General features: G+C 38.3%; 1 pseudogene across 1 annotated transcript in view; it reads right to left on the bottom strand.

Moving 5' to 3' along the window:
- Positions 1-26,160, bottom strand: part of LOC307055674 (protein lin-28 homolog A-like) — a 29,676-nt pseudogene extending 3,516 nt beyond the window's left edge. The window contains exon 1 of the transcript in view: positions 26,091-26,160. The product of the transcript in view is annotated as a protein lin-28 homolog A-like (transcript). The remainder of the gene's footprint in view (positions 1-26,090) is intronic.
- Between the last annotated feature and the right edge of the window lie 759 nt (positions 26,161-26,919).

Raw genomic sequence — 26,919 nt, 5'->3', positions numbered from 1 at the left:
GCAGAATCGCCACTGGTCCGTGAAATTACTTCCTCCAATAGCAGGATGACCTTTATAACTGCCAGCCTTCAGAAAAGTGCCTGGGGAAGCCTTAGCCCATTCTTCCGATCAGATGCCTAGCTGCCTCTGCCTCTGATAAATTAATCATTCAGAGGGTGCCAGCTCAGATGCTGTGAGATTTAAAACAAGCATGTGCTTTGCACGTCTACAGTTACCCTTCTGCTCAAGCTACTCAGACAGCAGGCTGGAGGTTGTTGAGAAGGCCGATAATGTACTCCCTGTCCTCTTTTCAAACTGCCCTTGACATTCATTTTTTACTAATTTAATATGCATACCAGGGGAGGTGAGGGATCCACTTAGAATGACTGGTCCTAGGCCCCATCACCAACATTTTGGTCACAATAAAAAGATGCTCTTGTGGATAGACCTAGAGTCTGTCATACAGAGTGAAGTAAGTCAGAAAGAGAAAGACAAATACCGTATGCTAACACATATATATGGAATTTAAGAAAAAAAAATGTCATGAAGAACCTAGAGGTAAGACAGGAATAAAGACACAGACTTACTAGAGAATGGACTTGAGGATATGGGGAGGGGGAAGGGTAAGCTGTGACAAAGCGGGGGAGAGGCATGGACATATATACACTACCAAACGTAAAATCGATAGCTAGTGGGAAGCAGCTGCATAGCACAGGGAAATCAGCTCGGTGCTTTGTGACCACCTAGAGGGGTGGGATAGGGAGGGTGGGAGGGAGGGAGACGCAAGAGGGAAGAAGTATGGGAACATATGTATATGTATAACTGATTCACTTTGTTATAAAGCAGAAACTAACACACCATTGTAAAGCAATTATACTCCAATAAAAAAATAAATAAATAAAAAGATGCTCTTTCTCATCATACATATTATTTTGATTCATCACTGTTTGCAGTGGTTTCGTTTTGTTCTTGCTGGAAAGGATTACAGAGAATACTTTTACTCTGGGTCTTTAAAATAGGAACCCTTTATTCTGCTCCCCTAAAACCCAGGCAGCAGGCAGCTCTGGCACTCCCCCAGAGCAAATAATGACTGGGTATTTCAATATTCATTCTGAGCACTATCTATTCCCCTGGGCAGTCAGGCACATGGCCCTCTGGAAATCAAGCAGCAATAAAATCCAGTTTAAACTGGTCAAAGTTAAGACATTTCAGAGAACGTGCGCTTGTTTTTTTCTACAAGTATAAATCTGACCACACTACTGTCTGTAGCTTCTCCTCAAGGATAGCAAGTACAGCTGCTATAGTCAGGAAGGGATCTGACTTAAGAAAAAGGGCTCAAATTAACTATTTGCTTGCTTTATAACCAAAATGTTCCCCAGAGCCAAAGTCACAGTAAGGATACCTAATGAGGAAAGAATAGGTAACAGTTCTTACTTGCCTGAAGCCTGATTTCAGTCGGGGAAAGTTTAATTTAGTGCTCGTGTGGGTGGGCATGTGCAAATTTGCAGAATAACTAGCATTAACTGTTTATTTACTTGTCCTTTTGGAATTTGGCTTGCAGCCTGGCAGCCAGTCACTGGCCAACACTTAGCAAAAGTGAGGAGTAAGGAAAGTTTATTTTAGACAACCTCACTGCCTCTTTCTGCTCCTTCTTTCCACATCTGTGGCATCCCTTCTCCCAGATGCCTTGAGCTATTATGTTCACTCTCTCTCTCTCTCTCAAAATTTGCTCTGGAAAGAATCAGAATAACTCATTTGTTCTAAGTTATGAGACATCATCCCTTTGGGACAATAATGTCTTTTTTTATTCAGCAGTATTAGCAAATGAGGCATTCTACATAAATAAAATTTCCAGATAAATGAAGATTATACTTTTAAGTGCCAATTAAAAATTAATTGTCTTGGATAGATACATTTTAAAATGCATTATGTGGATCACTGTCTTCATATGCTAAGGGTATTAAAAATAATAATTGACCAAATGTGTAGCAGTTTACATACTACAAAGTGTTTTCACTTACATTTTCCCATTGATTTTGACATTTTTTAAAGGAAGATTTTAGGTTCATGTTTGTAGTATACGAATTATTGTTTCAAGTACAAGTTGCTATACTATAATTCATACCGCAATGTAATGCAAGGATATCTTTCATGAGTGTATATCATTTGCCCCTTCCCAGGGTCCCCGTGTTTTTGCAGTTCTTTCTGGGTCTTTGTGCTTGCCACCTCTGTAGAGTCAGCTCCTATTTCTCATTGCTGGAGAACCAGTATCCAGCAATTTTGACCATCCATCCTGGTTTACTATTTCTCCTTCAACTAACTGCTTCTATGAATCAACTTATTAAAATAGTGTCTTAAAGTAAGACCAAACAAAGCTATCCATTTGTTTCAGCTTGGCTTTAAGAATGATTCTATTTCCAAGATATAAAGCTTTAAAAGTCTCCTCTCTGACAGCATTTTCTCAGACCATGACCCTTTTCTGGTTTTTAATATGCTTCCATACCCAGACTGGACCTTGTTGTGAGCCAAGCCCACAACACTTTATTTTTATTTTATTTTATTTTTATTTATTTATTTTTGGCTGTGTTGAGTCTTCATTGCCGTGCATGGACTTTTCTCTAGTTGCGGTGAGCGGGGACTACTCGTTGCAATGAGCGGGCTTCTCATTGTGGTGGCCTCTCTTGTTGCAGAGCACGGGCTCTAGGTGCGCGGGCTTCAGTAGTTGTGGCTCGCGGGCTCCAGAGTGCCAGCTCAGCAGTTGTGGTGCATGAGCTTGGTTGCTCCGCGACATGTGGGATCCTCCCGGACCAGGGCTCGAACCCGTGTCCCTTGCATTGGCAGGTGGATTCTTAACCACTACGCCACCAGGGAAGCCCCACAATACTTTAATTAGGATCCCCAAATTGCTTCACTTCTGAGCAAGCCCAACCATCAGGTTCCTTTGATCCTGCCCCCAGGCTGCTGAACATTCCTAGGGAAATTCAGGGGCCCATGTTGAATAGTACATTATGATTTTAAAAGTTTTGTAAAAGTAATACATTATTTATAGAAATGTAGAAGATGAATTTTGAGATGGTCTCTTCTCCAATAAAGGAAATAAATCACTCAACACCTATGTTCCCGAACACAAGCTTCATTGGGCAGTTTGATGTATTTCTCTTCAATCCTTTTCTTGTGTGTATATGTGCACAGGCATGTGTGTTTGTGTGCATTTAGATAATACTTTTAATTTGCATTCTTCTTTTTCCACATATGTTTATATCATTGGCATGTTCCCTTGTCATTGTATAGTTTTTCTACCCATCATATTTAATTATTGCATAATATTTTGTCAAGTAGTTATAAATATTTTCAATGTAAATCATGTCTCCATTATTAGATGTTTACCTTCTTTATTATGGTTTGTGACATTGTAAATAACACTGCAAAAACCTTTTTATATTTGTACATTTTCTCTAATTAGGATTATTTCCTAATTAGCTCCTCGAGTTAGAATTACTGATCAAATGGCAAGAACTTTTAAAAAACTTAAAGTCTCTAGAATCTTACATCTTTCCTTCACTTAAATTTTTATCTTTTCCTATTTAATATGCTCACTAATTGATCATTTATCTTGTGTCTACTTTGTGTCAGGGACTAGGGAGACCAAGAGGAACAAAACATGGTCCAGGCCCTCAAGGGATCCTCAGTTCAAAGTTATCCCATGATTGGTGCCACAATGAAGTATTTAAGTGGTGGTGTCACAAGGAGAGAATGACTAACTTGACAGAGGAGACCAGATGTTTGCCTTAAATTTTAAAGAATAAGCAGGAATTCACCAGACAAAGGCACAGACCCTGAAGAAGAACATTGTGCTCAGAAAACTACAAGCACTTCATTTTCATTTGAACACAGTGGGGGAACCACTAAAATAAGAACACCTGATGTAATGTATTGAAAGCTAGATATTGAGTACTTGCTAAATGTTTTGTAGACATCATCTCCATCAGTCTTCACAACAACCTGTGAGATAGGTATTATTAGCCACATTTTACAGATGAAGATTATTTAGTCACTGAATACTGATAAAAGCAGCAGAAGTGTATCTGAACCCAGGTCCACCTGACTGCATAGCCAGAGGCCCTATTCATCATGTTTTACTACCAGGTAGATTATAATTCCTGCTAAAGAGTATGGCTTTTTTTTTTTTTTTTTTTTTTTTAGTGCAGCAGGACTGATTATTCCCTCTTCTGTACTCTTGTCAGACCTGTACATATTTCTATTACAGCATTCATTATACTTATTTCTAGGGTCTGTTTGCAAGTATGTCTTCTCCATTAACCTGAGATTCTCAAGTGTAAAGGTTGTCTCTTATTTATATTTATCTTCTCAATGACTAACTCAGGCTCTAGCAAAGTGCAGAGATGAAATCAGTGTGAATGAATGAATTATTGGATTAATTTGTGAATCTTTAAGCCAGCCTGAAACAGGCCCTTTCTGTCTTGCAATTGCCAGTCATTTACATTTTTTAGGAATTATCTGTTGTGGTTAAACACAACCATTATTAAAAACTTAAATTATATAAACACATAATTAAATACATTATATTAAAAGCACAGGTAGCACATTGTCAAAATTCATAATTTCTTAATTATTTTACTATTACATATGCCCTTGTGTTTGTTTCATTTATTGCCTCTGAATGGTAGAAATAGTCTCTAAAAGTGAGCTTCTCTTCCAACTCTGCCTTCACATTGGTATCTTACAATTGCTTGTAGTGCTGACCCTTTCTTTTCTCTCTCTTTTTTTTTTAACATCTTTGTTGGAGTATAATTGTTTTACAATTGTGTGTTAGTTTCTGCTTTCACTTTCTTCTCTTTTGAAATTCTTCCTTAGCTTTTGTGGTATTCATTGTTCTGATTTCCCTGTTTCTCTGACTATTTCTCTTTCCTTTGCTTCTTCCTCTCTGTCTTCCTGTCTTTTAGAAGTTCTTTCTTTGGTCCTCTTAAATTCTCTTATTTTTTATTTCACCTACTTCCAAATTGTCAATTTCTATCTCTGTAGAAACGACTTTCTCATTTATATCTCCAATACTAGCTTCTCCTTTTGGCTCCAAAATGCATATCTTATTTCCAAATACCTGCTGGGTATCCTGATCTAGATATTCTAGAATAATTCTTGAACCACTGTACCCATCGCATGCCTGAGACCAGCCCCCTACACCCTTGTGGCCATTCTGACTTCCATGATCAAGTTGATGGTGACTTCTTCATTTTATTTAGCTACCTAGGCATGGATACTTAGTGTCATCTTTGTTTCCTTCCCCTCAATCCCCCTGACATTTTCCTTAAAATCTTCATCTGATAGTAGTCTTCCTTATGTTCTCTTTTCTACTGAATATTGTATAGATGAGATAGCGTGACCACATTTTGCCTTATTGCAGTTATTTATGCACTTGTCTTATAGTTCTTAGATAGCAAGTCTTTTAAAAGGCCAGAACTAATTTTTAGAGTTCTTGGTATTCCTTAGAGCATCTAGTAATATTATACATAGTAAATGCCTTATCTATATTCATTGAACTTAATTGAGTGACAGCCTGAGGGAGCTCTCTTATGATTAAATTGTATGGACTTTATGAATATATTTTTGTGTCTTAAAGGCTTCCTTTGACTAATTTCAAGTTCTTGGCTAGGGCTTGTATAATTGAGAGTGACAGATAAATAACTTCAGAGTAAGAATTTGAAAGCAGTAAGCTGAATAATGACCCCCCAAAATGTTGACATCCTAATTCTCAGAACCTATGAATATGTTATCTTACATGGAAGAAAAAACTTTACAGACATGAAGTAAATGATCTTGAAATGGGGAGATTATACTGGATTCTCCAATTGGGGTGTGTCCCTTGTAATCACAAGGGTCCTTAGAAGGGGGAAGCAGATGGGTCAGAGTCAGAGAAGGAGATATGATGACAGAAGCAGAAGTTGGAGTAACGTGGAGCCTGGAGCCAAGGAATGCAGGGATCTTCTGGAATGTGCAAAACACAAGGAAATGGATTCTCCCTGAAGCCACCAGAAGAAACGTAGCTTGGCTGATGCCTTGATTTTGGGCTTTTGATCTCTAGACTGATTTTGGACTTTTGATCTCTAGAACTATAAGGTAATAAAGTTGTGTAGTCTTAAGTCTCTATGTTTATGATAATTTGTTATAGTAGCAATAGGATATTAATACAAGGGATCTTGCTGGAATGTACATTTTAATTTGAGACAAAGGCAAGGAATCAATTCTTAATTGTGGAATTTCAAGTATATCTGTAAGCTGGTTGGAGGGGGTAGGTTTTGGCCAATTCATCCATAGATTATAAGACTGGTTGGCCTCATGACAAGAATTACCAGAAAGGCCTCAGGGGCAGAAAGTGTTCATGTGTACACATGATATTCTGATCAGGAAACAACTCATCATAACCCCAGGAGTCAAATTAGCCTTCAGAGAATGAGAAATAAGAGAGCTAGAGGCTTCCCAGAAAGTACTCTTTTTATTAGAGATGAAGACAGTAGAGACTAAACTATGAAGTTAGGCCTTTGTCACAATTACCTCATGGCTGCACTGGGACCAGAATCCAAGTTGCTTTAGTCCTAGTTCAGTGTTCTTTCCTCTCCACTTCACTTTAACCACCCATATATTCAAACCACTGTTGAAAAATATCACCTTTCATTCTTTAGCAAGATTTTGGCTAATGTGATCGTGTATATTAGTTACCTATTGTTGTGTGACAAATTACCCCCAAACCTAGTGACTTAGAACACGTTGATTATTTCTCACAGTTTCTGTCAGTCAGAAACTCAGAGGCATCTTGACTGATCATTTCTGGCTCATGGTCTCTCAGGTTACAATCAGGATGGTGGCTGAATGGGACTGCAGTAACCACTTCCACGGTTGAAGTTGGTGTTGGCTATTGGTGTGAGGCCTCTGTTTTCTCCATGTGAGTTTCTCCATAGGGCTTCTTGAGTATCCTCATAACATGGTGGCAGGTTTCCCCCAGATCATGAAATATAAGAGAGAAAGAGGTAGAAGCCTTCCTTTTTATGATCTAGACTCAGAACTCACATAACATCACTTCCATTGTATGTGATTTATTAAAAGTGATTCACTAAGTTTGGCACACATTCAAGGGGAGGAGGATTAGATTCTACCTTTTGAAGGAAGAGTGTTAAAGAATTTTTGGACATATTTTAAAACCACCACATCATGCCTTGAACCTCATAAATTCTTTGCAAAAGATATTATTATTCTTACCCCATTTTAAAAAGTAGGAAAGTGAGGTTTAGAGATCTTAAGAGACTTGCCAAATCTAGTCTTTGTGCCTCCAAAACTAGTGCTCTGTTTTATCCTCCACTTTCACTTTTTATTTTCCAATACCCGTGTCCTTATGGATCAAACATAAGAAGAATATAAAACATGTCCCCCTTTTTCCTACATACTTTTGTGGCTCATTAAAAAGAAGCATAAATTAAAATGAAATGTTTTCTGTGAACATACATTTTCACCTTCAATTTATTTCCCACCCTCACTTCATCTTGTTCTCCTGCCCTGCAATGAACAGAGGCTGCAGTAAGATGGCCATGCAGAGTGTTCTATAACTGTCAGTTACCGGGGTGACAAGGAGCGTGATTCTTAACAGGATACACAAGCTTCCTTCCTCCAAAGCACAGATATGCTCCATGAGAAATAGATGTGTCATTTTAATCCACATGGTTAGCTGCCTCTCCTTAAATTTCAGTGACTCTATACAGGGTAAAGAAAGAAAAAGCAATGTATGTTGATCCTCTGATATGTCCCAGATATGGTGCTTTATATACTGGTGAGCTCCTTGAGGGTGAGACTTATTTACCTTTGTCTCTTCCTTCTCTTCTCCCAAATTCTAAACAGTGACATTCCATGGGGCTTGATTTTTACATTTCTTCCCTTATCCATCTATACTAACTTTAGGATGAGCTTGTGGCTTTAAATGCCCTCTGTATCCCAATAGCTCCCAAATTTATGTCATCAGCCTGGATCTCTCCTCAGCACTGAACACTCACATATCCAGACACCTACTAGACATCTCTGCTTGGTGTCTTAAACCCAACCTGTACAAAACTGAACTTCTGACTTCCTTTCCCTTTAAAGCTTTTCCTTACCAATCATAGTGAATGATGCTAATATTCATCCAATTGCTCAGACCAAAAGTCTTGGGAGTTCTTTCTGACTTTTCTGAAGTCTTCTCATACCCACATCCAATGTATCAGAAAATTCTATTAATTTTATCTTCAAAATTTTATCTCAAATCCAGTGACTTCTCAACACCTCTATCACTACCTCCCAGTCCTAGTCATCATTCTTCTCCTAACCTGTCCTAACTTTTCCTTCTTCCATTCTCATCTGCCTTCCTCCAGTCTAGTCCCAATGCAACAGTCAGAATGATCCTTTGAAAATATAAATCCACATCTCATTACTCCCCTGGTCAAAATCCTCTAGTGGCTTCCCACAACACTCAGAACTTCTTTCCAGTGTCTCCAAGGCCCAACACACCCTGGCCCTTTCCCACCTGACTGAGCCCTTTTCCTGCCACACTCACCCTTGCTCACTTTGCCTCAACCACAGGGCAGTCTAGCCTTTCCTTGAACATGCCAAGCACACCCCCACCCCAGGGCTTTACAAATCCTCACAACTCTGCTGGAATGCTCTTCCACCAGACAGCCACTTGGCTTTCTCCTTTACTTCATTCCAACTTCTGCTAAATGTTACCTTCTCAGAGAGGTCTTCCCTAGTCACTCTATTTAGAACTCACTCTCCCCCTACCTTCCCATCAGTCTCTGCCCCCTTATTCTGCTCTGTTTTTCTTTATAGCACTGATTAATTGTGCTGTAAACATATACATAAACATTGGGTTAAGTGTGGTTTTTGCTTATATCCTTCGGTACAACATAAACTGGATCTTTGTTTTATTCACTAGGCTAATAGTAGGTGTTCAGTCAACATTTTCTGAATGAATGAATGAGTGAATGAATAAATGAATTAATTAATCTTTGTATCCTCAGTGTCTAATCTCAAATCTGTAATGTAAAACCTGCTCAATCATATTTACTTGAATTATTTCGCTTAATGCTCCTAACTAACTTCAGATGTAAATAATTTTCTCACTTTACAGAGACATTATATAATTTGCCTAAGGGCACTGAGCTAAAAGGCTATCTTCTCCATGAAGCCAACTTCAGTTACTCCAGCTCTAACTAATCATTTTATCACTTGCCATCGGGTTTTATATTTTGTCCTTCAATTATAGAGTTCTTTGATACTGCTCTTGATTCTTTAACGGGCACATAGCTTGGCTCCCTAACAGGATTGCCAGCTCCTTGAGAGCAGGGACCACAGCATATATTCCTCTGTTGTCCTCACAAAGCTCTTTCCTTCCCCTCTCTTGTTTACTATAATCTACATATCAGCTCATCTCCATGGAGATTCCTGAAATAATCCAGGCCAAGGTAGAGAGTATTTTAGGCGGCTTCCTACCCCACTCTCCTACATCCCATCTCAACCAGGTTTTATATTCTAGAATTCACTGTGTTACATTGACCAATATGCCTGGAGGGAGCTCTGGTCACTTGCCCACCTAGCCATAGTCTTCCCTGAAGGCCTCATACATCCGGTAGGTGATCCAATTTTCTTACTTACTGACCCTGTAACTCCTGGCAAGTCATTTAACGTCTTCCAGTCTCTGTTTTCTCTATCTCTTAGGGCTGTTGTGAAAATTAATTGAGGCAGTGTGTATTAAAAAACTTTAAAAAATATACATTTTCTTACTATATTTTTAGATATTTATAAGGTAATAACAATAACCAAGATTAATAAGATAGTTAGATGTGGTAATAAAATGGAGATTTTATTTTGTACAAAGCTAGCTGACTCATCTGGGAATTATAACCATAACTTTGTAAGAAAGAAAACTATCTCAGTGTGGATTTTTCTCTGGAAATAATTCCTAAGACCAGGATTCAAGTGCAAATACAAGTGAAACACCAGTAAGGGAAAAAGGAATTGATAAAGAAAAGGGAAGGCAGGGAAGAAGAGGTGTGTTATTTCACCAGCTACCAAAGTGGACAAATAAAGCTTATTCCCACGAGAAAACTCCAGGAAAATTATAAAGCACATGCCTTGGAATTATCCCACTCGAGAGGTGAAGGAGCAGGGGGTATTAATGCACTCATTCCCATCACTCATTGCTTGCAGAATGGTGGAGGTGAGAAAGTTAATTCCTGGTACTTCCTCCTGCCTTGTGGAGGTGTCTGGGGGTGGTGGTGGGAGCTATAGTGCAGCCTTCTGGAAAAACCCACAGGCACATAACTGGCTAAAATATTGTGATGTATAATAAGAAACACATATTTGGTCTTTGTCACTGTTTCTGGTGCAGAAATCCTAAAACCATTGGAATTTCTTAAATGATGAGAGTGATAAAGGTAAAACAACTTTAAGATTTTTTTAACTTAATGAGGTGACTTTTGGAAAGTACCTAGGTAACGTAGGGGTGGAGGCTGGCCACCACGGGAGCCAAGTGTGTGATTAGAGGGCTGGAACTTTTAGTCCTACTCCCCTGACCTCCAAGAAGGGGAGAGGGGCTGAAGTTTAAATCAATTGCCAGTGGCTGATGATTTATTCAATCATGACTATGTAATGAAGCCCCCATAAAAAACCTAAAAAGGTTGGGTTTTGGAGAGCTTCTGGGTTGGTGAACACTGGATATTCAGGGAGAGTGTGTGCCCCTTCCCACATATCTTGTCCAGTGCATTTCTTCCATCTGGCTGTTCCTGAGTTATACACTCTTATAATAAACTGGTGATCTAGTAAGTAAAATGATTTTCTGAACAGCTCTATTAAATTAATCAAACTCAAGGAGGGGGTTCATTGGAACCTTCGATCTATAGTCTGTCAGTCAGAAGCACAGGTAACCACCTGGACTTGCTATTGGCATCTGAAGTGGGGCTGGGGGGAGAGTCTTGAAGGACTGAGCCCCTAACCTGTGGGATCTGATGCTGTATCCTGGTAGATAGTGTCAGAATTGAGTTGTAGGCCACCCAGCTTGTGTCTGAGAATTGCTTGGTATAGTGGGAAACATTTCCCCCAAATGAATAAATTAGGCATTATATTTTTATATTCATTATTTAATTATATCTGGGTTTCATAATAACTTTATGAGTTATTTATGAGAAAGTATTATTATTATTATTATTATTATTATTATTTTTTTTTTTTTTTTGTGGTACGCGGGCCTCTCACCGCTGTGGCCTCTCCCACCGCGGAGCACAGGCTCCGGACGCACGGGCCCAGCAGCCACGGCTCACGGGCCCAGCCACTCCACGGCACGTGGGATCCTCCCAGACCGGGGCACGAACCCACGCCCCCTGCATCGGCAGGTGGACTCCCAACCAGTGCGCCACCAGGGAAGCCCCGAAAGTATTATTATTATAAACCAAATTCTATAGATGAGAAGCCTAGCACTAAGTTATGAGTTAGAATGTCTTTTTTAAATGGCAGAAAATAAAGAATTAATTCTCTTGATCTGAAATGCATAAATCACAGAAAAATTATAATGATAAAAGCTAATATGTGGTTATTTAAAGGATAATATAGTCAACAATGCCTGGAAATCAGAAGCAAAATTCCTTTTTCTATAGTAAAGGGCATTTAATATAAACTTAAAAAAAAAAGGTTATGTGTGCGTCAATTGTTCTTAAATTGTTTCTGTAAAACTTTTACCATGTTTCCAGCATTTTCATGGAGGCTTAAGAGGAAAAATTTACTCTGTGAACATTTTTTTCTTAATAAGGCAAATAAATAAATAAAGATGAAACTCTGCATGCCTCTGAAACCCAGATAAGTGTTCCTTTGTAACTCTCACCAATATAGAAAAATCTATTTAAATTTTCTCACTTCCCCTTTCCTTTCAAACATGATCCAGTTAGCCTTGGCTCCCACCTCCTCCTTCCCCAGTTATAAAACCAAACAGAATGTTTGTACTGAAGGGACAAGTCTGTGCAGTGACTCAGAGGAAACAAGTGTTTATAAACCATGTTTCACTAAAGCCTCGGCACAAACATGGCTGTGGCCCAATTCCAGATTGGACGGGGTGAAACTCAGTAGTATAGCCCTGGCAAAGCAGAGTGTTGGAGGAGTCTAGCCAGAAACAAGACCTGGGCTGCAGGAGGCCTTGAGGGGACACCATACCTTGGAGATCTTTCATCTCCAAAGGTCAAAAAAAAAAAATTGCTTAGGGCTTCCCTGGTGGCGCAGTGGTTGAGAGTCTGCCTGCCGATGCAGGGGACATGGGTACGTGCCCCGGTCTAGGAAGATCCCGCATGCCGCGGAGCAGCTGGGCCCATGAGCCATGGCCGCTGAGCCTGCGCATCCAGAGCCTGTGCTCCGCAATGGGAGAAGCCACAAGAGTGAGAGGCCCGCGTAACACAAAAAAAAAAAAAAAAAAAAAAAAAAAATGCTTAAAACTAAGTCAGACAAATAAATGTTTGGGCTTTGCTGGAATGGCGTATTTTCTTTGAATTTTCAGTATAGTTTGGCCTGGCTGCAGCTTCCTTGCTGGTGAATCTCTATTTCACTGTGTCCACGATCTGTGTTCTTTACGTAATATTTTGCCCTAGGGCCTAAACTGACCATATCTGCCTGGAATTCAAAAGGTTGCAAGGATAGTTTGGTTTATCTCTGAAGTCAGTCAAATTTAGTTTTGACCCTCAATTTTCTGCTTTATACTTTCATTTGACAAATATTTACCAAAGACTTATTTTGTGCCAAGCATGGTTTTAAGTGCTGAGAATGAGTGAGCCAGCAGGATAGACAAAGCCCCTATTCCCCTGGTCTTCCATTCTAATTGGAGTTAACAGGAAAAAAAGAAAAAGAAAAAGAAAATGAGAACAGAGGTTATTTCACAGTGATGGCAGTAATGTCATGAAAATACAGTTAAGTCCCCTGCATACGAATGAGTTCTGTTCCAAGACTGTGTTCGTAAGTCCAATTTGTTTTTAAGTCCAACAAAGTTAGTCTAGGTACCCAGCTAACACAATCAGCTATATAGTACTGTAGTGTAATAGGTTTATAATACTTTTCACACAAATAATACATAAAAAAACACACACAAAAAAGAAAACATTTTTAATCTTACAGTACAGTACCTTGAAAAACACAGTAGTACAGTACAACAGCTGCCATCCAGGGGCTGGCATTGAGTGAACAGGCAAGAAGAGTTACTGACTGGAGGAGGGAGAGGAGGTAGGAGATGGTAGAGCTGAAGGACTGTTAGTGATTGGAGATGGAGAGCAAGCTGTAATTTCACTCACTCCTGACGTTGATGGCACAGGTTCTGGTTCCCTGTTGGATTTGATTCTATCTACCCTCTTGAAAAAACGATCCAGTGATGTCTGGGTAGTAGCTCTTTTTTTCTCATCATAGATGACACAGTAACACTAGATTGCATTCTGAACAGCTGCTGTAACCTTCATGTACCGTTCTATGTTCAGGTCCTGTGCCTCAAAAACTAACAGTGCCTCCTCAAATAAAGAAAATCCCCTTGCCATTTCCTGCGTCATGAATCTCTTTGGTTCTTCAGTAACTTCTTCTTCCTTTTGTCTCTCTTCATCCTTTCTCTGGGCCTCCAATTCCATCAGGTCTTCATCAGTAAGCTACTGGTGTTGCACAGCAAGGAGTTCAGTGAAGTCGTCCCCTTGCAGATCTAGCTCCAGCTTCTTGCTGAGGGTCACTAAGTTAGTGAAGACTTCTTTGGACTCCTCATCCACCTTCTCAAATCCATGAAAATCGTGAACAAACTGCAGGCAAAGTTCTTCCAAACCTCATTTGTGGTGATGGCCGTAACCTCACACCAGGCAGTCAATGTTCTTTATGGCCTTGTAGATGTTATAGTCCTTCCAAAATTATCGCAAGATTGTTCCTGGTTTGTCACTAGCCTTTACTGCCTGATGAAAAGTATGATGTAAAATAATATTTCTTGACTCCCTGGTCCATTGGTTGGATGAGCGACATAGTATTCATTGGCAGATGCACTACTTTGACTTTGGGATGAAAGTCATCCATGAATGGGGGCTGGCCTGGAGCACTGTCGAGCAACAAAAGAATGTGGAATGGGATGTCCTTCTCCAAGCAGTATTCCTCTACCTCAAGGATAAAGTGGTGGAAAAACCAATCCTGGGAAATGGCCTGTGTAACCCAGGCTTTGGGGTTACTCTTCCACACAACAGGAAGAGAGCCCTTGGCTATGTTTTTAAGGGCTTTTGGGTTCTCTGAATGATAAACTAAGAGAGGCTTCAGCTTCATATCGCTAGAAGCATTGCCACTAAACAACAGAGTTAGCCTATCCTTTGCTGCTTTATAGCCTGGCATCAACTTTTTCTCCTTACTGATGTAACTTTGGTCTGGCATCCTCTTCCAGTACAGTCCTGTCTCATCCACATGAAAAACCTGCTCGGGTAAATATGTGTCTTCATCAGTAATTTCTCGAAGTGTTTCAGGAAATTCCTGGGCAGCTACTGTATCTGCACTATCTGCCTCGCCACTTATTTTACATTGTGAAAGTTGGCTCTAGCCTTGAATTGATGAAACCAGCCATGGCTGGAATTAAAATATGCGCCCTCTGATTCTTCGCCATGCTTCTTCTTCAAGTCTTCATAAAGGCTTTTAGCTTTCTCTTGAATCTGCATTAAACTGAGCGGGATTGACACTGATGATGATCCTGAATCCACACACTGGGAAGTTTCTCCGTTTCCTCCATCACATTTCCACGTTTCTTTGATATTATTGTCAACATCATTGGCTCAGCAGACTTCACATGTTCCATGATCTTGTCCTTGTTCTTTAGAATCGGGCCGATGGTTGAATGATTCATGTTATGAGAATGAGCGATGTCTACCATCTTTTCACCTCACTCCATTCTCTCAATTATTTTCACTTTTATTGCCATTGTTATCATTTGGAACTTCTTAGCAGTACCAGCTACATCACCGCTTCTTTTATGCTTGCTTCCAGACATCCTGGGCTTGAAATAAAGACACTGCACTACTGTACTCTATACAGTACTGTACAGTAAAATACACAAAAGCACAACCACTTGTAGATGATGCACACACGTGACAATATATTCCAGACGTGTGAACTAACATGACTGGACATGCAAACACACTTTTGCATCTTTGAAAGTTTGGAACTTGAAGGGTCGTATATAGGGGACTTACTGTAAATCAGGGAGCTTGACTGGGCAATGAGGGAAGACCTATGCAAGATGGTGAGGAGGAGGCTCCTATGAAGAAGTGACATTTAAGCTGAGACCTGAATGACATGAAGGACCCTTGAGGATAAGAGCACCCCCGGCACAGGCACACAAAGTCCTGAGAGAGGAATAACCTTGGCCCATTTGAAGAGCAAGAAATCCCATGAGGCTGGAGCACTGAGAGTGAGGGAGAGGAAGATGAGCTAAGTTGGAGAGTATGGCAGATGAAAGATGAACACCTATTCTTTGAGACACGTCTCACAGAGAGGTGGGTATATTTCCCCTCCCCTTGAATCTGGAGTGGCCTCCAAATGTTTGTGTTGAACCCCAGCCTGTGGCAGAAATGATGCTGGGCAAGATCTGAGCTTAGACTTTAGAATAGCTGACACCTCCATCTTAGTCCTTCTGTGGCTCTAAACTGACATGTGAGAAGGCTGACCACCTGCTGGAGAAACCACCTGGAGAGGCCCTGAGAATAAATACATGAAGAGGATGAGGCCAAACCTTCCAGCTGTTGTCCCTGCCAAGGTGCCAGACAAATGAGGGAAACCATCTCAGATCAGCTTAGTTGCCAGCTGAATACCACTGAGTGACTCCAATAGATCCCTCATGAGACAGAAAAACCATCTGGCTGAGCCTTGCCCAATCCTGACATACTAAATCATGAGATAGAATTCAATGGTGGTTGTTTTAAACCACTAAATTTTAGGGTAATTTGTGTCTCAGCAAATGATATCCAGAACAGAGAGACAGGTTGAAGCCAGGTTACTTTGATCCTTAGCCAGGATAAAGAGTTTGGCTTAAGATGGATGAGGTACCACAGGAGGGTTTAAGCAAGAGGTGTAGGAACTACATTTTAAAACTTCCTTTGACTGCTATTTGTTTCTGGTTTCCTAGTTCTTTGCCTCATACAAGTAACTGAACTCTGCCTTGGTCTCTTTAACTGTAAAATAAGAAAAATAATAGTGCCTACATCATAGGATTGATGGAGGATAAAATAATATAAAATCATTAACAAGAGTGCCCAGCACCTGGTTAAAGGTTCATAGAATGATATCTGCAATTGTTACTGTTTTGCTGGCTCAGCTTCAGAATTGAGAAGACTCTAGCCACACTTAAATTCCTCTCAACAAGTTCAGGAAGCCCTGAGGAGAACTGTATTATTCACATTCCAGTTGATGCCACTCATATGCACCAGAAATGTCCAGAAAAGCTGCCATTTTGTATTCTCCACAGCCTTCTCTCCTCCTCTGATATTGGTCCCGTGGATCCTTGGAAACAGCAAGCCACATTAGCCTGACTGGATAGTGGCCCAGGCCTTTGCAGTCCTCTTCTGTGGCTGCTTTGTCCCCTCCAGCATGGGATGTACCAGGTTGCTACCTCTTTAGCTGTCAGTTGGTGGACTTGGGCCATCATCACGCTCAAGTGGGGTAAACAGCCTTGCTCCTCCTCCTTGGAGAAGAAACTGCCAAAAGAGTGATTCCTTGATCTCCTGGATTCCTACAGAACTTTCAATAATGAAAGTCTATTATATTATGTTGTGTTATGTTAGATTATGTTACCTATTTCAGTAATGCCCATTATAAGGTGACTTAGTCCAACCACAAGTGGACTGTGAACAAGCTCACTTGCTGATAAGCTCTCTACTTGGCATCTGCCGCCCTTTCCCTTACCCAGCCTCTGCTTCCCTTGTTTGTGCATTAGGTCAGTTTTTCTCAAGCCTGTGTTGGAAAACATCAGTTCAATTCTTCAGACATGCCCCATTAAAAAAAAAAAAAGTGTTCTTGGTTAAATGACTGCTCCTTTCCACTTTTCCATTTCAGAGACTCGCAGTGCACATCCCCATACTAAGACCATGAGACACACTCCAGCAAGAAACACTGTTTCACTTGGCTTAATCCAGTATTTCATAAACCCTTTTAATCATAGAAGTGTTTTGTTTTCTCCTATGAAGAAATGTTTGAGAGATGCTACATTTAGTTCCTTCCCCACTTTCACAGATTATAAGCTTTCTTTTATTTAGTTTTTACCCTGACTCTTTCAATTATAATAAATAATACCAGAATTTTTTATTCTTCTGGGTGCTAGTTTTGTTGCATAGTGAATAGACTGCCTGGGTTTGAGTCCAGAATCCATTACTTATAGCCACATAATTTTGGACAAACTACTGATATGTAAAATGAAGGTAATAATAGCATCTTCCTCTCAATAGGGCTGCTGTGATGATTAAATGATCTCATGCACAGAAAGCGAGTTCCACATTTTCTGCTCACGAATGTTAGCTGCTATTGCTATAATTATATTATGTTACATTACATTATATTACTACTACTACTACTATTATTATTATTTTAAAAAAGCAGTCAACAACTAGGGTCTATAAATATTTCTTTTATATAAAGATTTGTCCAGCTTTATCTGAAGTAAGTCATCCTGTTCTCTTCTGAATCAGCACTGCTCTACAGTGTTTGACTTTAGGACAGGCCTATACAGGTAGTGTATTGATATCGCTGATATTAATATGAGAAACGTGTTAACTAAATGCTTTTTTTCTCCACCTCCTGTATAACACTTCAGCCATTACACAACAGATATCTCCAACAGAAAGATTATTGGAGAGGTGTAAGCCTTGTGTTAGCCAACCATTTATTCTAAGTACTCAAGAGTTCTCTAGTTCAGCAGTTCTTACTACGTTTAGGAGAGCCATGCATGGTGCAGTAAGAATCCGCATTGATCCCATTTTCTAAATGAGACCTTCAAGGCATACGGAAAATTTATTTTTATATTTCTGCCATTGGAAACAAAAAGACACAGGCTAGTTATCAGGTTAGTGGAAATCATGATTAGGACCTCTCTAGGATCAGCAGTCACTGTTAAGCTTCTTTTGTGGGGGCAGTCAGAGCCAGCCTCGAAGAATGGGAGCAGCAGCCCTTTGATTCCAGTCTCCAGGGAGCAGGTACAAACAGCATTTTTTTGACTTCATGAGAGAAAGTTAAGGCCAGTGTTTTCTTTTTGAAGTAGAAAAGATCAGGGTTGAATTGAATACAGATAGACTACAGTTTATCATAAATTGAAGTTTAGTGATAAAAGAAACACGTTCCATAGTTTCCCTTGATCTTGCTCTATATGGCAGTCTTCTTTAAATTATATATATATTATCAACAGCAAAAAGCAGGTTAGATGCTCTGCTCAGCTTCCTGTGTCTTGCCATGCAGGCAGCTGCCCCAACAGGAAGGATTCTATATACGGGAAAATATTCAATAAGGCTATCCTTGAAAACTTGAACTTACATTAATGGTGAATGTACTTAGTACAATCATTTAATAATCAGCTTTATTGACTTTGAAGCCTCCTGATTTAGAAGCAATAAGCTTTCAGGCACATCTTTTGACTAACGTAAAGATGGAAGTCATTTTATAATGCAAAGCACAAGCCTCCTTACAGAACTGTTACTGTTATTATTGTTATTATTATTTTTTTGGCTGACTTTCTTGCTTGCATTCTCTCCATCCTTCCACAGAACATGATTTTCTTATGACTGGGAAGAGCAGGAGTCCTCAGTGGGTCATTTAACATCCAGAGGGCAGGGCTGTGCCCATCTTGTTCCCACTGTATCTCCAAGGCTGATATCACTCTGCTCTGGTACTGAAGACTGCTTTTCAAAAAGTCAAAAATCAATTTTGAGTCTTTTTAAAGAGCAACTCTTTCTAGAATCCAAAATATGATGCAAATATGAAAAGATGTCTTCTTTCCTATCAATTGCAGTCTTCTTCAAGACAATTTCATATGTTGCCAAAAGCAAGAAGACAAGTATCTCTTAAATGCAATGCAGACAAATTGCCTACTGCTATTTAATGAAAAGGAAACAAAATTGATCTTACTTTGTACTTTTACACAAATAAAAATATTTTTAAACCCTCAGGCCAGAAAACTTCCCTAGAGTAATACTGGATGATGGCTTCACATTTTTTTCTTTACAAAAATATCAATACCAACTCTCTAATATAAGGTTTTTATTTTCTTTTGTGCAAAATCAAACCATAAAATAATTTTTATCATCTATAATATACATAGTCATGTTTTGCTGGAGTTCTTCTCAAAAACTTGTTCCCTAAGATATATCTCAAAGTGAATAAAAATAAAGTTACAAAAATATTTCTATTGGCAATATATTTTTTTCCTGCTGTTTCACTGAACCAAAAGAGTGAGAGAAATATTCACTGGGAATTCATTTGTTAGTAATTTACACATACAGTATCTTGGAATATTTTTCCTGCAAATGACTTTATATTGGAGATGAATCTTCCTACAGCTTCTAATTCAAACCATGTGTTCTGGGTTTAATATCAGGATCATTCTCGACTATCTGGCTTGAAGGACAAGAAAGGACAAAGAGCTCTTTAATAACAATGCAATATAATTATAAAAAGAAGAACCCAAACCAAGAGAAAGATGTTGCCATAAACTTCAATATCTATGAAATTGGCATTCAGCTTATTTCTCTGAGTATCTATGAATTCAGCTTAAAATGTTCTCTGTTTTATCATTACTGGCATCCAAAACACAAGCCACACATCAGCTTTCAAGATTACGTCTTGCTCTCCTCTTCTTGGCGGTGTGTGTTTGTGTGTGTGTGTGTGTTCTTTCCAAATTAAAGTAATATCTCTTGCTTTGCAAAATACAAAACATAGGATTTATGGAAAAATGGCAAAGTTTGTGAGAAATCATACTGGTTACCATATACCATAGTCTTGTTAATTTGAAGCAATTTTCTGTGCAGATTTTTCTATTCCCCACCCTCTCATCTGGAAAGCATAAATGAGCTTTCCTTAAAAATATGCCAGCAAACACGCCATTCATTTACTGAATCCCCATTGTGGACCCAACATTGTCATGGGCTCTGGGAGACATCTTGGCACTCAAAGAACTCATGGTCTATTTGGGGTTAGTGGATTTATAAGGAAGAACACTGGTGAATGAAGTGACTTTGTGCAGAATCATGTGCCTAGACAGAAGGCAAATGTTAAATGTTAAAAGGTGTGCTTTCCTGCTTCTATTCCCTCACTCATGCTTTTCCATCCACCTGGAATACCATCTTCTTCTTTTAGAAACTCTACCCATTCTTTAAAAACTGGCCCAATGGCAATCTGTAGGAAGCGTTTTCTTATTACTCTAAATCAGAACTGGTCTCTCTCAGCCCTATAGTCCTACATCATTTTTCCCCTAATACTAATCCTAAGGGAGTTATCACATGCAGGTTCATATTGTAGTTATTTATGTCCATGAGCAAACAAAAGTCCCCTTCAGTTCCTGAGGGCCAAAATCAGGTCCTTTGAATCTTTGGATGCTCCACGGCATGTAGAACCATTTCATCCTTTCACTGAATGAGTGCTCTCTATACATTTATTGAATGGATGACGGAATGATCAAATGATTGAATCACAGGCTTTTATACTGAAACTCCAAGGATATTTGTGTTGTATATAACAGTTTACCAAGACCTTTCCCATACATTATCTTTCTTAATTCTCTAAAGTAGTTATTATCATCATCACCTTACAAATTAGTGAACCAAGGATCAGAGAAGTCAAGTAACTTGTTTAACCACATATAGCAAGTGAATGGAAGAGCTGGCACTCAAACTCAGGTTTTTGGCTCCAACTCTAGTGCTTTTTCCATTCCTTTATTCTGTTTCCTATAGTAATTCATTCTCTGTTCACTGCAGGGTTTATTTAAATGCATTTTAAATCTTTAAAACTGTAGATCGTAAGCAGTTTGAGGAAAGACTATTGAGATTATTAGTACTCTTAAAGAACTAATGTAACACCTCATTTTTATACATTTTCATGAATCTGATGCTAGTTGAAGAAACGGTGCTACTAATGTTTCATCAGATGTTAAACATCTAAGGTTGGGGCCTCTTAAGGTGATAAGGCCCTTTTCTCTGTCTCCAGAAAGCAGTTGTTTGGTCCTTTTTTATCTTATGTCATAGGTATGTCTTTCAAATATCAAACTGATGTCCATGAATTAAAATGCCCCAATATTTAACACATCAGTTAATTTTGTTATAAATAAGGCTTCCTATTACAGCTTTTCTACTGTATATCACAGTTCTCTAGCACTCATCAGAACAATGGATACTTGTACATGCCTTACAGTTCAAGTTTTGGGTTCTCTTATAGCCAACTGGCTGCAAAATAATAATATCTATCTGATAAAAGAAATGTTCTGGTAGAGTGACAAGTGGCTTAACTTGGAGTCAGAAGACATGAGTCAACTATCCTTTCTTCCATTTAAACTAACTGTGAGATTCTGGGCAAATCCTTAATATGTGTGGGTCTTAATTTCTTCATCTGTGAAATGAAGAGATTAAAAAGTCTGATCTCCAGCTGTAACATTCTAGGATTCATTTGGTCTTTCGTTCAACAAGAAAGCTGTATGCTTTTTTATTATAGGGAGACTAATTTTATACAATTAAGACATCTCTGCCATTGATTAGTATGTGAAATTAAAGAAGTTTGTTAAGCTCTTCCTTGGCTTACTCACTTGTAAGGTACAAAGAGTAATAACTGCTGTACAGGATTTTTAAAAGACAGTTTATGAGAAAGACATTTATACATTTCAATATACTGTACACATATCTTTGGACCTTGGCTACTCAAACATAAAATATCAAGGATGACATAATTCTCATTACGCTTCTTGTACCAGTTTTTAATTATTATTATATAAATTTTGATACACAATAATATATGTATAAAACATATATGTAAATTTTGAAGCATGTAATAGAAATAAACATCTACAAACCCACTATCTAGCCTAAGTGCTAGAACATTCTCAACATAAATGAAACCAAACAATGTTTTTCTCTGATTCAGCCCTCTGCTTTCTCATTAGAATTTGTGTTTTTAACTTTTAAAAATATTTTTACCACATATGTATGGATCCCTGAACAGCATATTGTTAAATTTTGCTTGTTTTTTGGTTTTATAAAAATTACATCATACTGTATGTAATCTGAGACTTCCTTTTTTCCCCACTTAATATTATATTTTATTATTAAAATTATAATTTTAATATATTAATATTAATATTAATAGCTTACCACATTAATCACAATATTATATATTAATTACATGTAATTTTTATATTAACATATAAATCACTTATAATTTTTGTTATAATTACACAATTTATAGATTTATATATGTTAATTGTACATATAATTTATATATCAATATAATATATAGAATTATATAATTTATATTATAATTTTTTTTTATTAGTTTCTGCTTTATAACAAAGTGAATCAGTCATACATACACATCTGTTCCCACATCCCTTCCCTATTGCCTCTCCCTCCCTCCCACCCTCCCTATCCCACCCCTCCAGGCGGTCACAAAGCACCGAGCTGATCTCCCTGTGCTCTGCGGCTGCTTCCCACTATCTATCTACCTTACGTTTGGTAGTGTATATATGTCCATGCCTCTCTTTCGCTTTGTCACAGCTTACCCTTCACCCTCCCCATATCCTCAAGTCCGTTCTCAAGTAGGTCTGTGTCTTTATTCCCGTTTTACCCCTAGGTTCTTCATGACATTTTTTTTTTTAATTCCATATATATGTGTTAGCATACGGTATTTGTCTTTCTCTTTCTGACTTACTTCACTCTGTATGACAGACTCTAGGTCTATCCACCTCATTACAAATAGCTCAGTTTCGTTCCTTTTTATGGCTGAGTAATATTCCATTGTATATATGTGCCACATCTTCTTTATCCATTCATCCGATGATGGACACTTGGGTTGTTTCCAGCTCCGGGCTATTGTGAATAGAGCTGCAATGAACATTTTGGTACATGTCTCTTTTTGAATTATGGTTTTCTCAGGGTATATGCCTAGTAGTGGTATTGCTGGGTCATATGGTAGTTCTATTTTTAGTTTTTTAAGGAACCTCCATACTGTTCTCCATAGTGGCTGTACCAATTCACATTCCCACCAGCAGTGCAAGAGTGTTCCCTTTTCTCCACACCCTCTCCAGCATTTATTGTTTCTAGATTTCTTGATGATGGCCATTCTGACTGGTGTGAGATGATATCTCACTGTAGTTTTGATTTACATTTCTCTAATGATTAATGATGTTGAGCATTCTTTCATGTGTTTGTTGGCAGTCTGTATATCTTCTTTGGAGAAATGCCTATTTAAGTCTTCTGCCCATTTTTGGATTGGGTTGTTTGTTTTTTTGCTATTGAGCTGCATGAGCTGTTTATAAATTTTGGAGATTAATCCTTTGTCAGTTGCTTCATTTGCAAATATTTTCTCCCATTCTGAGGGTTGTCTTTTGGTCTTGTTTATGGTTTCCTTTGCTGTGCAAAAGCTTTGAAGTTTCATTAGGTCCCATTTGTTTATCTTTGTTTTTAGTTCCGTTTCTCTAGGAGGTGGGTCCAAAAGGATCTTGCTGTGATTTATGTCATAGAGTGTTCTACCTATGTTTTCCTCTAAGAGTTTGATAGTTTCTGGCCTTACATTTAGGTCTTTAATCCATTTTGAGCTTATTTTTGTGTATGGTGTTAGGGAATGATCTAATCTCATACTTTTACATGTCCCTGTCCAGTTTTCCCAGCACCACTTATTGAAGAGGCTGTCCTTTCTCCACTGTACATTCCTGCCTCCTTTATCAAAGATAAGTTGGCCATATGTGCGTGGGTTTATCTCTGGGCTTTCTATCCTGATCCACTGATCTATCTTTCTGTTTTTATGCCAGTACCACACTGTCTTAATTACTGTAGCTTTGTAGTATAGTCTGAAGTCAGGGAGCCTGATTCCTCCAGCTCCGTTTTTCGTTCTCAAGATTGCTTTGGCTATTCGGGGTCTTTTGTTTTTCCAAACAAATTTTGAAATTTTTTGTTCTAGTTCTGTGAAAAATGCCAGTGGTAGTTTGATAGGGATTGCATTGAATCTGTAGATTGCTTTGGGTAGTAGAGTCATTTTCACAATATTGATTCTTCCAATCCAGGAGCATGGTATATCTCTCCATCTATTTGTATCCTCTTTAATTTCTTTCATCAGTGTCTTATAATTTTCTGCATACAGGTCTTTTGTCTCCTTAGGTAGGTTTATTCCTAGATATTTTATTCTTTTTGTTGCAATGGTAAATGGGAGTGTTTTCTTCATTTCATTTTCAGATTTTTCATCATTAGTGTACAGGAATGCCAGAGATTTCTGTGCATTAATTTTGTATCCTGCTACTTTACCAAATTCATTGATTAGCTCTAGTAGTTTTTCGGTAGCATCTTTAGGATTCTCTATGTATAGTATCATGTCATCTGCAAACAGTGACAGCTTTACTTCTTCTTTTCCAATTTGGATTCCTTTTATTTCCTTTTCTTCTCTGATTGCTGTGGCTAAAACTTCCAAAACTAGGTTGAATAAGAGTGGTGAGAGTGGGCAGCCTTGTCTTGTTCCTGATCTTAGTGGAAATGGTTTCAGTTTTTCACCATTGAGGACAATGTTGGCTGTGGGTTTGTCATATATGGCCTTTATTATGTTGAGGAAAGTTCCCTCTATGCCTACTTTCTGCAGGGTTTTTATCATAAATGGGTGTTGAATTTTGTCAAAAGCTTTCTCTGCATCTATTGAGATGATCATATGGTTTTTCTCCTTCAACTTGTTAATATGGTGTATCACGTTGATTGATTTGCGTATATTGAAGAATCCTTGCATTCCTGGAATAAACCCCACTTGATCATGGTGTATGATCCTTTTAATGTGCTGTTGGATTCTGTTTGCTAGTATTTTGTTGAGGATTTTTGCATCTATGTTCATCAGTGATATTGGCCTGTAGTTTTCTTTCTTTGTGACATCCTTGCCTGGTTTTGGTATCAAGGTGATGGTGGCCTCGTAGAATGAGTTTGGGAGTGTTCCTTCCTCTGATATTGTTTGGAAGAGTTTGAGAAGGATAGGTGTTAGCTCTTCTCTAAATGTTTGATAGTATTCGCCTGTGAAGCCATCTGGTCCTGGGCTTTTGTTTGATGGAAGATTTTTAAGCACAGTTTCAATTTCAGTGCTTGTGATTGGTCTATTCCTATTTTCTATTTCTTCCTGAGTCAGTCTTGGTAGGTTGTGCATTTCTAAGAATTTGTCCATTTCTTCCAGGTTGTCCATTTTATTGGCATAGAGTTGCTTATAGTAATCTCTCATGATCCTTTGTATTTCTGCAGTGTCAGTTGTTACTTCTCCTTTTTCATTTCTAATTCTATTGATTTGAGTCTTCTCCCTTCTTTTCTTGATGAGTCTGGCTAATGGTTTGTCAATTTTGTTTATCTTCTCAAAGAACCAGCTTTTAGTTTTATTGATCTTTGCTATCGTTTCCTTCATTTCTTTTTCATTTATTTCTGATCTGATCTTTATATATAATTAATATAACATTAGTATATTATAATTTACATATAATTTATATGACTATATGACTATATAAATATAAATTATATGTAAATTATAATAAAATTATATATTAATTATAATATAAATATTGTAGCTTAGAGATTGATAACTCATTTTTGCTATTGTATACTATTCCACTCTGTGAATATGCCACACATTATCCATTTTCATGAAAATGAACATTTGGGTTGTTTGCAGTAGTTTTCCTATTAAAACCATAGAATCAAAGCGGACACAAGCCTTATGAGGAGACATATTCTCCTGGTGCATGTGAATAAGAATTTGTCCCCCTTCTACCCATGCTTAATTTTTCTCCTTAATATTTACCACTATTTAACATTGTGCACACACATATGTATATTGATAATTACCTGGATTCACAACTGGAATATAAGCTTCTATTTTATCAATGCCATATCCCGAGTTCTGAGAAAAGAGCATCTTGCAAGGGCTCAGAAAATATTTGTTGAATAAATGCATTAATGAATGATTAGATGAATAGGGTTTTGTTGCTTGTTCGTTAAGTAAATTATCCTGTTTGGATTTCCTACTGATACAGAAATCAGCACGGAATATTAGAAGGACACCGAGCACACTCTTCTGGGTTCTGATCCCAGATCTGCCACTAACTTTGGGCAAGTTACTCAATCTTTCTGATTCTGAGTATCAATATTTATAGAAAGGAAATAGTGATCATTTCTGGGCACTGTACAAATGTTTTATAAACCCTGATTTGATAAATATATGCTAGTTGTCATTCCTTACAGAAAAAATCCCACATATTTTTATGGAGACTCAAAAAAAATGAGCACAAGATCAAATTATTTGTTCTGTATTAAGAATTTCTGCAGTTGGGTAGGAAGCCAGAAAGGAAATAACAGACTGGAGAGAATGAGAGAACCGAGTTCCGGGGGCCTAATCTGATACACTTCCTATGCTGGATGTGGGGCAATCAAGTTTTTGCTGCAAAATCCAGCTATTTTTAACTTCAGGAAAGCATAAAGACTTCTTTTTAAGTAGGGCAACCAAGATAGTGTGTTACCCTTTTCAATCAGCCTGCCTAAATGAAATATTCATCTTTTGTGTCAAAATATGAAGTGTTATATATAGTTGGGCACTAAGAAGGGATGAAGTCTTCTGAGGGTAAATCCTTTAAAAGTCCTGGATAAAATAACTGTAGCAGAAACATCCATTTATATT

This window comes from Hyperoodon ampullatus, assembly GCF_949752795.1.
Source record: "Hyperoodon ampullatus genome assembly, chromosome: 7".
NCBI classification, from domain to species: Eukaryota; Metazoa; Chordata; class Mammalia; order Artiodactyla; family Ziphiidae; genus Hyperoodon; species Hyperoodon ampullatus.
The sequence above is the reverse complement of the archived record's forward strand: the minus strand, read 5'-3'. Positions and strand labels throughout refer to the sequence as shown.